This window comes from Pongo abelii, chromosome 6 (assembly GCF_028885655.2).
Source record: "Pongo abelii isolate AG06213 chromosome 6, NHGRI_mPonAbe1-v2.0_pri, whole genome shotgun sequence".
Lineage (NCBI taxonomy): Eukaryota > Metazoa > Chordata > Mammalia > Primates > Hominidae > Pongo > Pongo abelii.
This window is the reverse complement of record NC_071991.2, coordinates 39,227,806-39,239,854: the sequence shown is the minus strand read 5'-3', so window position 1 is coordinate 39,239,854 and position 12,049 is coordinate 39,227,806. Positions and strand designations below refer to the sequence as shown.

Here is a 12,049-nt window from a genome sequence, read left to right as displayed (position 1 = left end):
TGTGTCTAGCTAAAGGATTGTAAATACACCAATGAGCACTCGTAAAAATGCGCCAATCAGCACTCTGTGTCTAGCTAAAGGTTTGTAAAAGCACCAATCAGCACTCTGTAAAAACAGACCAATCAGCACTCTGTAAAATAGGCCAATCAGCTCTCTGTAAAATGGACCAATCAGCAGGTTGTGGGCGGGGCCAAATAAGGGAATAAAAGCTGGCCACCCGGGCAAGCAGCAGCAATGTGCTGAGGTCATGTTCCGTGGTGTGGAAGCTTTGTTCTTTTGCTGTTCACAATAAATCTTGCGGCTGCCCACTCTTTGGGTCCGCACTAGCTTTATGAGCTGTAATGCTCACTGTGAAGGTCTGCGGCTTCACTCCTGAAGTCAGCGAGACCACGAACCCACCAGAAGGAAGCAACAACTCCGGAAGCACCACCTTTAAGAGCTGTAACACTCACTGTGGAAAGTCTGCAGCTTCACTCCTGAAGTCAGCGAGACCACAAACCCACTGTAAGGAAGAAATTCCAGACACATCTAAACATTGGAAGGAACGAACTCCAGACACGCCATCTTTAAGAACTGTAACACTCACTGCGAGGGTCTGTGGCTTCATGCTTGAAGTCAGCCGGACCAGGAACCCACTGGAAAGAACCAATTCCGGACACAATCGTATGTAAAATTTTACTTCCTGACGTGGGAGTTCATGAAAATGAATTTAAACCTAATTTTAATTATGCTTCTATTCTTACCCCCTCCTGTTGCCATTCTGTCCTATACATGACCCCAAACCAACAAACACTTGAATTGTTTATTTTTAATTACACCACGAGGCTACATTTTTATTGTTTTACAAGGCATAGGTAAAAAGCAAGGAGTTGAAAGCAAGTGGACTGGTGCGGGGAGGTGGAACTGGAGCTCACTGCAGTCAGAACCGTGGGTTGGAGGTTTTGCTTCTGTCTCTGCCAGAAGCCATCTCTCTTAACTGTGGACAGATCTTGTTCCTGAATGTGCGCTTTCAATATTTCTTCCTGAAGTCTGATATTTGCTATAGATTTTATTTTTTTCTGTGGCTGTAGATACCCTTTATATGGTTAATAAAATTATTGTCTATTACTATTTTGCTAAGTTAAAGAAAAGCATGACTTGAAATGTATCACATACTTTTCTCTGTACCTACAAATATGAAGAAATGAACTCACCATTGGTTTATTAATGTTGTGAATGACATTGATTTTGCTCCTAATGTTTAACCAATCTGTGTTCCTGATCATGATCAAACCTGGTCTTTATTCTTCTTCCCCTTCTTTTCTTTTACCTGCTCCTGCTGCTTCTCATCCTTCTCCTTTTCCTCCTTCTTCTTTGAATATTATTACATTAAGTTTGCTAATTATTTAGTGTGCGATTTTTGGGTTTACATACTTTTCTTTCTTGTACTGCTCTTCACTCTTTAAAAAATGTTTATTTTGAAATGTTAGATTTCTGGGAGAGTTATAAAGATAGTACAGAGAATTCTCACATAACCCTTCACTCAGCTTCCTCTCATTCATCTGACATGACCGTGGTACATTAAGATTAAGAAATTGGCTAGGCGTGGTGGCTCATGCCTGTAATCCCAGCACTTTGGGAGGCCAAGGCGGGTGGATCATCTGAGGTCAGGAGTTCGAGACCAGCCTGGCCAACATGGTGAAACCCCATCTTTACTAAAAATACCAAAATTAGCTGGGCGTGGTGATGCGCACATGTAATCCCAGCTACTTGAGAGGCTAAGACAGGAGAATCGCTTGAACCCAGGAGAGAGAGGTTGCAGTGAACTGAGATCACGCCACTGCACTCCAGCCTGGGTGACAGAGCAAGACTTCATCTCAAAAAAAAAAAAAAAAAGAAAAAGAAAGGTTAAGAGATTAACAATGGTACAACGCCGTTAACTAACTGCAAACTTTATTCAGATTTCTGCATTTTTTTCCTCTAAGATCTTTTTTCTGTTCTGGGATCCCAATCTAGTATACCTTGTTGCATTTAGCCATCATGTTTCTTTATTCTCGTCCAATCTGTGATAGTTTTATGGTTTTTCCTTTTTTAATGACTTTAATTTTTTAAAGAGTAATGATCAGGTGTTTTGAAGAATGGCTGTCCATTTGGGCTTGTCTGTTATTTTCTCATAATTAGACTGGGCTTACAGATTTTAGGGGGAAATGTCATAGAAGCGAACTTCTCTTCTTCACATATTATATCAGAGTGTCATTACCGGCATGTTAACTTTGATCACTGGCTGCAATGTTGTCTTACAGAGTTTTGTTCAGGTTTTTCTAGCCTGGTAAAATAAGTTAGGGAGTATATCTTCTCTTTCTTTTACTGTAGAAGAGTTAGTGTAAGGCTAGATCATTTAAACATTCTAGAATTCACTGTAGAACCATCTGAAGTTGGAGTTTTCTTTGTTAGAACATTTTAAATTTCTGATTGGATTTCTTTAAAAGTTTTAGGACTATGTGTTTTCTCTTTCTGCACTTGTCAATTTTGGCAGGTTATTTTCCCTTGAAATTACTCTTTTCAACTAAATTGTGTATTTATTGACATAAAAGTTGGTTACAATATCTCCTTGTTGTCTTCTTAACGGGGACAGGATCTCAAATAATGTGTTCTTTTTCATTTGTGATATTGATTATGCCATCTCTCTTGTTAAACAGTTTTGCCTGAGGTTTTGAGTTTTATTATTAGTTTTTGCAAAGAATAAACTTTCTGATTTCTTTTGGCTCTCTATCGTTCTATTATTTATTTTCTGTTTCGTTATTTCTGCACTCATTTTTTATTATTTGCTTCTTTAAGCTTATTTTAGTGTTCTTTTTTAATCTTTGGGGACATACGTTTAGATTGTTAATTTTTAGCTGTTCTTTTCACACACGCACACCATACACACACACACCATACACACACACACCATACACACACACGGTAAAATTCATGTCCTACTAGGAATTATTCTAAATTCATTACTCAGTTTTGATATGTAGTGTTTTGTTTGTAATCTAGTTCAAAATATTTTCTGTGACCCTTACATTTTCTTCTTTGACCCATCTAATATTTAGAAGCATGTTTCTTAATTTTCAAATACATTAAATATGCCTGATTTTAAAAATGTATTTCTAGCATGATTACACTGTGATTGGAGAACTTTCCCTGAATGATTTCAGTTCTTTAAATATTTAAAGGACTTCTTAATGGTCTTGTATACGGTTAATTTTTTAAGAAGCTCACATGAGTTTTAACAACAGAATGTACTCTAGAATTTTTGGATGCGTTGTTCCTAGGTCAAGTTTATGAATCATGTTGCTCAGATTTTAGGTAAGATCTGTATTTTTTGTGTGTTTTATTGTTACTTAATGAGAGATACGTATTATAATCTTCCACTCTTATTGTGAGTTTGTCAGTTTCTTCTCATGGTTCTGTCAATTTTTGTTACATATTTTTAGGCCATGTGAATTACGTACATATACATTTAGTATCTTCCTTGTTTAGCAAATCATTTATCGTTATAAAACAACTGTATTCATCTCGAGTAATTCTTTGGCCTTCTTTAGAATTCTTTGCATCTATTCTCTTCTGATGTTAAATAGAACTACCCCAACTTTCTTTTGGTGAGTTATGTATGCTATCTGCACAGTTATTTACTCTTACAACTTTCAATATGTACCCAGTAAATTTAGGCATGTCTTCTTCGCACAGCACAGCATTTGATTTTGATATTTAAATCTAGTGATTGATATTTCACTCAAACATCCAGTCTACTTACCATTATTGTACTTACTAATATATTACAGGGTAAACCAACCGTCTAATTATGTGTTTTCTATTTGTCTAGTTTTATGCCTTTTCTCTTTCTTGCCTTCTTTTTTGGGTTGATTATTTTTTTCTTTACTCACAGTAACACCCACTCTTTTTGGTGTACAGTTACATGAGATTGGCGAATGCATGCACTTATGTAACCACAAGGCAGCGTCATCGCAAAACTCTCCCCTGCGCTGCCCATTTGCACTCAGTCATCTCCTCATCTCCACTCTCTGGCAATAACCACTGTGTTTGTGTTCCTCTAATTTTGAATTTTCCAGAATGTCATATAAATCAAATCATAGTTGAGCATGGTTTCTGTCAGTTATAACGATGTGTTTGAAATTCATTCATGGTGTGTGTGTGTGTGTGTGTGCGTGTGTAATAATAATCCATTCCTTTTTATTGCCAAAGAGTATCGGCCAATAACATTAACTTTGGATGCACCACAGCTTTTTTACCCAGTTACTAGTTAAAGAACATTCAGTTGTCTAAGCTATATTCCAGGACCAGGCACCCCCTGAGGGGATATCTTGGAGAGAAAATAATGAGGAAAATAGGGGATTCCCATGTACACTCGTTTAGCCTCAGGAGCCCTTTTGTTGGTTTCTCAGGCCTAACACACAGAATCCATGAATTCTTAACCACCAATGTTGAACAGTCTATGATTAGCACTGCCTTTGGATCCATGTTGTAAGAGAAAAGAGAAAAAGCAAAACTAGAAAACACCTCCTTTTAGGCTACTTTTCCGTGTTTTGACTCTCCCCACAATTGGTTGATTTTTGTTTGCTAGATATTTTAGTTGTAATCCATGATTTTTGTAGCTGTAGAGGTCTAATCCTAGCTAGAAGGAGCTTTCCTAGTTGATTAATTTTATGATTTTATAATGCTTCTTCCTGGTAGTTTTGAAGTGTTATTTTTTTTTTTTAGTCATCCTGTAGTATTTCCTAGAAATTACAATAAGCCTTCTTAATTTATAAAATTCAAATATTAATTGATAATTGTACTCTAGTCCTGTGAAGCAAAAGCACACTCAGACATTTCAGTTCTATTTGTCCTTTTCCTGATTTCTATGCTCTTGTTGTCATGTATTTTAATTTCACCTGTATAATCTACATCCTAAAAATGTTAGTGTTCTTGTTTTAATACAGTGTTCATTTCAATATAGTCTCACAATTCTTTTGATCCCTTTCTGCATCTTCGGTTTTTCATCTGTGATAATGCTCCTTCTGCCTGAAGTACATACTTTTTTACATTTTTTAGTGTTCTATTCTATTGTATTTAGTATTCTATTCTAATAAATCAGTTATTTCAGTTTTTGTTCATCTGAAAACTTCATGTTACCTTATTTTTTACCAACCAGTCAAGTGTCCTGTGTAAAATGAAAAACACGCATTGATTGTAGTAGATTCTGGCTAATGTTATGTAGAATAATATAAGATTATTTTTTCTGTGGAATAAGCCTCATATTTTTGATCCTTTAAATTGAATTGCAAGAGCCAGATGATGTGATCTATATATTTCTTTTTTGTAATATATTGATATATCAAATTATTTAAGCAATCTCAGTTTCTTTTCTTTTGCCTTCTCACTTTGGTTCATTTCATAAAATAGGTGTTATTTTCAGTTTTGCTGGTACAAAGTTAATTCATGATTGCTTTATGTTTTTTGCACCACGTCATTTTCAATATTTATTCATTTCCCATCGTTTATATGCTGCAAAGTGTTATCACTAACAATGTATTTTTCTGTTTGCTTGCTCTTAAATGTGTAGACTTCTAGTTAGGTGTGGTGTTTTTTACATGAACAGTGAATAATGACTTTATAGGTTTCCTCATCATTCTCTTCGAATACCATTGTGGATCCTAAGGTTCAAGTCTTGATACCAGTTTAGTGGGTGGAGGGAGGGAACTAAAGCTTTGATTAATTTTTGGAAAGGAAATTTGCATCTCTGTCTGTGTCTTTTCTCCTCTGGGTTTGGCAAATCTCATTTTTTTTTTTTTTTTTAGTACCAGTCTTGACATGGCTGAGTCCCATTCCTGGTGGAGGGTGGAGAAGCATATTCCTTTTTCTCTTTGGAGAGGAGCTAACTCCCCACCTTGCCTGTTGCCTTCTCCTGCTGTCTGCATAAATGGAGAACTCTTGCAGTCCTGGGAAACTGTCCTGGGAGACAAAGTCTCATAGACCTGAGCCTTTTCATCACTACCCACAGGTTCCACTGCAATGGCCGTCAAAGCCATCTCAGATGTAACTCAGATGTAATTTTCATTTTCTCCTCTACCCTCCAGTTTGGGTGTGCATTGGAGTCTCAGATCTTCCTTCGTATCCCTTGGGTCCATACTGCTTCTTCAGTGTGGTGAAGTTGCAAAAAGTTCCAAGAGTTCTTAGTAAACCTGGTCCCATTTTCACTGTTCCTAATAAAAATTCTATTGAGTTTTGGAATTTTTTGACTTCCAGTCTTAACATTTCAGTTTGCACATTTTCCTTATAGGATTCATAATTAACATATAATTTATTTTTTTGTATGAAGGTGGGAGAATAAAACTTACCTCCTAGATTTACTATATTTTCCAAGGACTTTGTTTTAGGTGACTTTTAGAAATTTTTTCTCTCTTTATTCTTTATTTCGTTAGTCGTTTTTACTGATCAAGTAATCCATGCTTATATAAAACAATGTAGAAAGTCAGAAATAGTGTAAATCAGAAAATATTATCTTAGACTTTGTTGTTTAGTAAAGAATCTATCTGGTCTTTGTCCTTAGTTCATGGGAGGCAGCCCCTAAACCTTTGGAATCTTCCAAGTGGTAAGAATGTGTATTATTCATTGGAGGCCCCTGGGATAACACCTGAGTTTAGACTATTAGAGTAACCCCTGGTGGGCCCCCTCTGTAGCTTCAGGTCAGGTCAGAAAGACCAACAAAGTGATTAGAGGGTTGGTGCTTTAAGCCACATCACATCATCCCAACCTCTGGAGAGGAAAGCTGGAGACTGAGTCAATCACATGGGCAGTGATTCAATCATGTCTAGCTAATGAAATCACAATAAAAACTCTGGACACTGAAGCTGGGGTAGGCTTTTCTGGTTGATGGTACACATCAGTGTGCACAGAGGGTGCCTTGTCCTGAGGACATGGAAGCTTCACATTTGGGACCTTTCCAAGGGTCATCCTACAGGTCTCTTTTTTTTGGCTGGTTCTTATTTACATACTTCTTTTTTCTGTAATAAAACTATAATCATAAGTATATCACTTTCTTGAGTTCTGTGAGTTGTTTTCTGAATTATTGAACCTCAGTGGATGGTGGAAGGCTCTGGATTTGTAGCCAGTTGGTTAGGGTTGCCTGGGAACCCCCAAGCTTGTGGCTGGCATCTAAAGTGGGGGCAGTCTTGTGCTAACTGTGCCCTTAACCTGTGAAATTTGAGCCAACTTAGTTAGTGACACGATTGCATTGCAGAATGCCACCCCTCAGATCCCCTACCTATTTACATGTTGAAATACTTTAGTCTTTATGAATTTTTCTTCTTTATAATTGAGATCAGCCCACCCATACAATTTTCATATCCCTTTTCTTGTCATTGGAGACTTCCAATTTGAAATAAGGTGTACAAGACATAACTTTACCTACTTAATTTTATATTTGTAAATTAAATCTTGCTCCTCATCGTTAGACGTTATTTCTTGAACTTATCTTTTATGGCTAATTCCATTTTTCTGATATACTGAAATTTATTTTATTGTCTCCTTATTTGACATTTATGTTGCTCTCAAATTAATTATAAGAATATTTTTACAACTCCTTTGTACATAAAGCTTTTATCACATTTTGTATTTTTCCAATAGATACTTAGTAATAGAGCTATTAATACTTTATTAAAAGGCATATCAGTTTTAAAGCTCTTTGCCAAGACTTTTTAAAATTTGCAAAGTACCTCTTTATTGAGGTATAATAAATGCGTGCATTTGAGATCTGTGCATAGAGGAAAATGCAGAGATCTTAAATATACACTTTGCTGGATTCTGACAAACGTGTACACCTACCTAACTGCAACCCACCACTTGTCAAGATGGAACATTTTCTTCACCCTAGAAATTTCTCCTATGCCTCTTTCCAATCAACACTCACCCCCAACATCCTAGACAAAACCCCTAATTCTAATTTTAATTATTATAGTTTTTGCCTATTCTAAGCTATTAATGGTCATCATAAATACAACTTATATGAACATTCATTTTTTAAAATGAAATTTTTATTGTGCATATTTGAGATTTGCAATATGATGTTATAGGATACATATAGGTAGTAAAATGGTTACGATAGTAAGGCAGATTAACATATCTCTCATCTCACACAGTTACTTTTATATAAACATTCTTGTACAAACCTTTATGCAGACATGTCATTTCCTTTTTCTTGGACCTCAATTAATCTATATATTCCTTCTCTATTTTTTCATTGAGTTGTATTTTTTGAAGAGTCTGGATTCTTTATCTTGCCTTTTCCCAAAGTCTGGAGTTTGCCAATTGTACCTCTAAGATGTTAACATGTTTCTCCATCTCTTATAATTTTTCTAAATGGGTAGATGTGCTCAGAGGTATTTCATTCAGTTTTTTAGGAAGAACTCTTTGTAGGTAGTAGTATTTCTATTAGGAGGCATAAAATAGTATTTCTGATATACCAAAATTTATTTTATTGTTTTCTTATAGTTTGACATTTATGTTGCTCTCAAATTAATTATAAGAATAGTTTTACAATTTCTTTATACATAAATCTTTTATCACACTTTGTATTTTTGCAATAGATACCTAGTAATAGAGCTATCATTACTATTCAGACAGCCACAAAGGGCTGACAGAGCTATTCAGACAGCCACAAAAATGCTGTCTCCTTTTTGTGATATTAGTAGGCATTTATGAACATTGCTTAGAACCACTAATTTATACCACCCTGAAAAGTGGTGATATTTCAATTCTATTTTCTTAATTTATTAGTCAGAATACCCTTGTGAAAAAAAGCTCTTAAGTAACAACCTTTCTGAGAGACGCTAGGGCAGGTGACCACTGGCAAGTGGGACACCACTACCATTAGCAGCACAGTCCTGGTGGCTTCCTCGTCCCAACTGGACTGAGACTCTCTTTCCCCATGGCCCACTGGAGAGCCCCATCCATCCCCTCAATCAGCAGGGATAGCAGTAACCCCAGTAGTACAACACCAAGGAAACAGAAATAAAACTACAAGAATTGGAAAGTAAAATTCTCATTCAAACCAAAGCCCACAAAAGTAAGCCAGCACCTGTATGATACATCTAAAGAGGTGACTAGATACTGAAATAGAAGATGTAAATAGGACCCAGAGCCTCCAAAAGTTGACATGCAGTATGATTCCATTTATATTACATTTTTGAAATAACAATTTTAGAAATGGAGAGCAGATCAGTGATCCAGGGTTAGGGACAAAGGAGGGGAAGACAGGAGCAAGGTAGGTGTGGTTATAAAAGGGCATCAGGAGGGGCTCTTGTGGTGATGGAATTGTCCTGTGTTTTGACTGTAGTGATGGATACATGAATCCACACTTGGGGTTTAATTTTCTAGAATGAAATACACACACACACACACACACACGCTTTTAGAAGTAAAACTGGCAGAAATTACCTGAATTCAGTTGTTGGATCTATGTCATAATATATTGGTTTTATAATATTGTACTATAAATTTCAAAATGTTACCACTGGGGGGAGTTGGCTAAAAGGTACATGGGGTCTCTATGTATTATTTTTTACAAGTGTATGTGAAGCTACAATTATGTCCATAAAATTTTCAGTTACTTCAATCAATGTTACCAAAACTCAGTTTTTTGAAAGAAAAAAAAAAAAAAGAACCAACAGAGCCTTAGCTAGATTGAACAAAAGAAAGAGAAAACACAAATTAGAAATATCAGGAACTAACAAGGGGACATTATTACAGATCTTTCAGACCTTAAAAAAGCTATGACAATATTATGTAGCATTTTATGCAATAAATTCAACTACTTAGATGAAAAGAATAAAATTCTTGATTGACAAATTTACTAAAGTTGACACAATAAGTGACAGAAAACTGACACAACAATTTAAGTTCTAGGTATGTATATTTATGGCCCATGAGAGAGGAGGGTCTCAGACAAGATGAAACAAAAAGGCCTCCAGGACTGGGTTTCTAGTTGAGTGGTATTGCAATTGCCAGTGGTCTCATGCCCCAGTTTCTCTCAGTGTAGGTAAGAAGAGGCCTCATGAATATTCTCCCAGTGTCTCTTCATGAAGAGAAGAGTATGGACCAGGCAGAGAAGTGCATATCACCTGGCCCCTCATTATTAGAGGGCTTCCAAGCAATCTTTTTTGCTGATGGTACCTGACTCCCTTGTGTTGTGAAGAGACTTCTGATAGATCCAGGGGAAGATCTTACCTTAGATGCTCTTTAATGGTAGGTTAGGGGTTGGAAAGTGCCAACTATGGGTCACCTTCTATTGGTGGGAGTCATGAGATATCCTGTCACTGTGCTGTTCTTTTAGTCTGGGGAGTGCAAACCAGTTCTCCTTCCTCTTACTACTTTTTAAAGTTCTCCTTTGGTTGGCTCTTGCATTACTTCCAGACGTATAGTTGTATCTCATGGAGAGGAGCAGGGAAAAATAGTCTGTTTCATCTTTTCCTGATCAGAAGTTGTTTTGATTGATTGTTTCTACTCCTATTTAATTTCTATTTCTTTGATTCCTACTTTTAATTATTTTTCTCTTCGTCCTAACTTTAGGTTTAACTTGCCTTTTTCTCGAACTTTTTGAGTTATAAACGTAGATCATTGATTTAAGCTTTTTTTCTTTCCAATTTAAACACTTCAAGCTATAAATTTCACTCTAAGCACTGCTTTAGTTGTTTCTTACCTACTTTGATATAGTGTGCTTTCATTATAATTCAGTTCTAAATGTTTTCTTATTTCCCTTGTGATTTTTGTCATTGAACCAAGGATTATTTAGAACTGTGCTACTTAATTTCCAAACATTCATAAACTTTCTTGTTATCATTATGTTATTGATTTCTAATTTAATGCCATTTGGTAAGATAAAATATTCTGTTGATTTCATGACTTTGTAATTTATAGAGGCTTGTTGTGGAGCCCAGGAAGTGGTCTATCTTGGTGAATGTTCCATATGCATGTGTAAAGAATGTGCATTCAACAGTTGTTGAATGTAGTGTTCTGAAACATGTCTGCTGGTTATGTTAGTTTATAGTGTCTTCATTATCTACTGCTGCCTAATGAATTACTCTCAAAGTCAGTGACTTAAAAGAACAAATATTTATTATTTCATATAGTTTAGGAGTTTCAGGAATCTAGAAGAAGCTTATCTGGGTGGTGTTGGTTCAGGGTATCATGAGGTTGTAATCCAACTGCAATCCAATGGGGCTGCAGTCAGCTTAAGGCTTGGTTGGGTCCTGAGGACCCACTTCCAAGATGGCTTAGTCATATGGCTATTAAGAGGCCTCAGTTATTTACCACATGGGCCACTCCATGAAGCCACTCGTGATATGCTGATGTCTTCCCCACAGTAAGTCATTTGAGACAGAGAGAGCAAGCAAGATAGAAGCCATAGTGACTTTTTGTGACCTAGTCTCCAAAGTCACAAATTGTCAGTTCCATTACTCTATTCATTAAAAGCAGGTCCAGCCCATACTCTAGGGGAGGGGAATTGGGCTACACATTTTGAAGGAAGGAATATCAATCAATTAACTATCAAGAGAATAATATTATAATTTCCAGTTACAACTGTGTATTTATTTCATCCTTTAGTTCTATTGGATTTTGCTTCATGTATTTTTAAGATCTGTATTAAGCATCTATGCATTGAACATTGTCTTCTTGATAAATTAATTCTTTTTAAAAAATGAAATGTCTATATTTATATGATTTGTATTTTTAATATAAATAATGTAATAGAAATTTTAATATCTTTAATGTAGCTTAAAGAAGCGACCCACATGGTGAGAAACTGAGGCCTCTTGGCAACAGCTATGTCGCTAAACCAACTTGGAAGTGGGTCCTCCAGGCCAACCAAGCCTTAAACTGACTGAAGCTCCACTGGGTTGCAGTTGGACTGCAGTCTCATGGAAGTTTCTGCCCTGGGTACTTTTCTTGTCATCTACTTGATGTGGTATTAACTACTTGGTATATATATTTCATCATTTAAATTTTAACCTAATGGTGTGTTTAT

General features: G+C 36.1%; 1 long non-coding RNA gene across 2 annotated transcripts in view; it reads left to right on the top strand.

Annotated features, from left to right (window-relative positions):
- Positions 1–230: 230 nt before the first annotated feature.
- The window catches only part of LOC129060315 (uncharacterized), a 36,232-nt gene continuing 24,413 nt past the window's right edge, over positions 231–12,049 (top strand). For both annotated transcript variants that reach the window (XR_008526920.2, XR_008526919.2), the window contains exons 1-2: positions 231–663; positions 11,799–12,003. This is a non-coding gene — a long non-coding RNA (uncharacterized LOC129060315). The remainder of the gene's footprint in view (positions 664–11,798; positions 12,004–12,049) is intronic.